This window comes from Drosophila sulfurigaster, chromosome X (genome assembly GCF_023558435.1).
Source record: "Drosophila sulfurigaster albostrigata strain 15112-1811.04 chromosome X, ASM2355843v2, whole genome shotgun sequence".
In the NCBI taxonomy this organism is placed as follows: Eukaryota; Metazoa; Arthropoda; class Insecta; order Diptera; family Drosophilidae; genus Drosophila; species Drosophila sulfurigaster.
In genome coordinates, this window is record NC_084885.1 from 15,717,903 (window position 1) to 15,721,631 (window position 3,729).

The window sequence follows — 3,729 nt, forward strand, 5'->3', positions numbered from 1 at the left end:
CATACATACGTAAATATGTAGTCTAACTCACTCTCTCTCGTGTGTGGAATAACAAAGCCAGCCTAGATTACTAACTAGCAAAGCCCCCCAACGAAGAGCAAGAGAGTGACAGAAAGAGAGAGAGGCGTGGAGAGGAGAGCAGCTTAAACAGCAGCAACAGCGACGGCGGGCAAGCCTCCAACGAGCCGTAGTAGCCGCCACTCCACCCCCTCTCAGTGCAAAAATAAACACGATGTGTGAGAATTTGAGTCAGTTTTTAGTTGAAGTCGAAACGAAAAAAATAAATAAAAAGAAAAAAAGAAAACAGTCGCTTGCGCACAGTGAAACGCGAAACAAGCGCTGCCAACGTCGTCGTCTCGACTCGACTCGACTCGTCTCGTTCTCTTGTCCGTTTTGTTTTTTTTTTTTGCTTTTCGTCAACGTGTTTGCGTCGCGACCGTTACACGAAAAAACAACAAAGTAGCGAAAATAATAATAAAAAAAACACAAATACAAATTGAAAGAGAAATAAAAGCAGATTAAAGAGTTCAAATGTAATTTGCATGTGGTTTTAAACAGCTGCTCACACACACACACACACATACACAAAACAATAAGAGCGATTGACAGACATTTAAATGTTTAAGCTTTTTGCAATTGATCCAATGTCAGCAGCAACAACAGGGTTGCAACACTTGTCTAAATTGCTGCGTTTGCGCTGCCTCTGTCAACCCTAAAAAACAACAACAACAACAATACGATAACAGCGCGTGCGTGCGTCGACGTCGTCTATGGCCTCTGCGCATGCGCGAGAGAGCAAGAGAGCAAGTACAATAATAACAATACATAGTTGCAAATTAAGCTGCGGCTAATAACACTAAGTGTGCCCCGCCCCTGCAAATTGAAAGTTTTGCTTCAACCAGTTGGAGTTATTTCGGTCACTGGGCCACTGTGCACACACACACACATTCAAGTCGTTGTAAGAGCGAAGCGCTAAAGAGAAGGAAAAGGCAAGAGAGCGTAAGATTGAGAGAGTGCTGTGCTGATTATCCTTCAGTTGCCATCTCATCAATTGCATTGACGTAATGCCAGACACACAGACACAGAGTCACACACAAACACACACACACATGCGAAAACACTCGTGTAAAGAATTTAGTGTCTATTGCAGGTGTGTAGCCTAAAGTGGTTTCAATTTCGCAACTAGCTGCATTGGTGCGCGGGGGATGGTGTGGGGAAGGGGTGTGTGCTATCAACTGCTTAACGTCATATCAGCGTCAGTGGCGACGTCAGTCAAAAATTGCATTTTTTGTTTTGTTGTTTGTTTTGTTTTTATTTTTTAATTATTGTTTGTTATTTATGCCGCTTGATGGGCGGTAATTTTTGCTGTCAACCATGTGTGCATGACTGATCATGATGGCATACTGTAAGTATCGCTCTCTCTCTCTCTCCCCCCCACTCTTTCGCTGTCTCTCTTTCTCTCTGTCTGTGGCCACTGGCCGCTGTTGCGTCTGCGTCATGCTGTCGACGTCGGCCACACTGACGTCATAGCGACAATGGCGCGAACAAAGTGCGATCGCCTTGGTGGCTGTGGCTGCGGCTGCTCATTGCACAGTGGGCCAACGCATCGTGAACATGCAATAAAACTATATTTAGTATTATAAATTACAAAATATCCTATCAATATTTTATTTCATCAACAAAATAAATTCTATTTTATTTGATATGTCTAATAAAATAATTGTATAGCTTTGCCGTGAAAAGTTTGACCAGATTTTAAATATATTTTGATATTTGTTATTTGTTTTCCGTTAGAGTTCAAAAGCTTTTGGGATATAATTGATTGAATAATTACTGATCCGTATTAACTATGAATGAATTGAATTGACATCTCATTATCAATCATTGTAAACTGCAGAGATAATAAATGTTCTCTTATTCAAAAGAGAACAACTAAGTTGCCTTTTGATTCATTTCAAATTCATTCACATCTTATTCACAGTTGTTTCTCAGCGCTTGGGAAACAATAATAAGTGCAATTGTAACTGGAATAATGTGAAAGCATCTGTGATAAGTGCATATGTATATACTACTTTCAATATGTAAATATATAAATCATTTAAATGCATTGACGTCAAAAGAGCAACAGGCGCCTGACATAAATTTCGTTTCTTTGTTATTATTATTTTTTTTTGTATGACTAAACAACTTATTTTTAAGCTAGAATTTCTCGAAACTATCAACGTAAGAATGAATAACTCACAAAAGTGGATGCTAAAATTTTTGCTACACAGTGAATTATGATGACAAGGGCAATTGTAAATGAAACAAAAAAATTGAATGATAAACACAATCGTGAATTTCACAGAATTCGAAATTGACGTATTCATGACATTCATGGAGTTCAAGATAAATGAATACATCTAGTCAGAGGTACAAAGGTAATTTCATTTTTTAACAGTCACCAAAATTGACGTAACTCGCTTAGTGACGTACATTTAACATACTTAAAAACTTCTCAGACTGCTGAATTGTGTTTAAAGTTTATTAGTAATGAGTTTCTTTTTAATAGTGCAATATTTTTACTGTATAAGTTGTAATGAATACTTTCAATTTATTAACTAAACATTCTTTTTAAATAAATTGAAATTATTTAAATGTATATTTAATAATTTGGGGTGCACTTATTATTTTGTCCACAATTGTTTGGAACTGATCAACGAGCTTATCACTGCCTCAGCATAGTATGGTTCTAAAATACACGCCTGCTATTGCGTATCGCTCACCTGCAAAAAAAATATACTTAATTAAAGCACTTGCAATAATGTAATTCGTATAAATGCAATTTGATGGCGCTTATCGCGATTGCCGCTTTATAAATTATCTGATTAATTAAAAGTAGAAATACCAAAAAAGAAACCCTTTGGTGACTGATTAATAACAATAAATAAAAGGTAGATAATTAAGGCAAAAAAAAAATTAGCTTTCAATTGACATAAAATCGACAGTGATATGGACATAATATATTTATATATACTTCTGATCTGTGATTATTCGTTGAAAAGAATTTCAAATTGAACAACTTTAATTTTTTCTGGTTTGATCTGATTTAAATCGTTATTATTATTTGCGGTTGCTGCAAAAATAAATCATATGACGCCAGCAGATTTGCTCCACTGTGCGGTCAGCATACATAGAATACATGACGTCTGTCAGTCGCTCTCGCTGTCACCGTGTGTGTGTGTGTGTGTGAGTGCGTGTATGTGTGTGTGTGTGTGTGCTTAAATGCAATTACGCGCTCAAGTTAAGAAAAACTAGCAAAGCAATTGGAGCGCAGCTACATAAACGAAATACGAGTGTATAAATAAATAAATAAGCCAATGTTGTGCGTGTGTTAGTTTAGTGAGTGTGTGTGTGTGCGTATGTGTGTACGTGCGGGATCATTGCACATTGCGTCAACGTTTCAAGATCACACACAATAATTCCAATTTCAATTCCAATTCAACAATTTTTTTTTTTTTTACGCTACGCGCAGCGTCAGCAGAGTGCGAGAGACGCCGCAGCCGCGGCGGTAAGCGGGCGATGAGCAATTACGAAAATTCAATAGAACAACAACAACAACAACGACAACGACAACAAAAGCAGCGCCATCATCATCAACAGCCAACAGCCACCTTCACCACCGCAAGCAATAATAAAAAGACCAGCAAAAAGAACGACGACAGCAGCAGCAGCAGCAGCAGCAGAAGC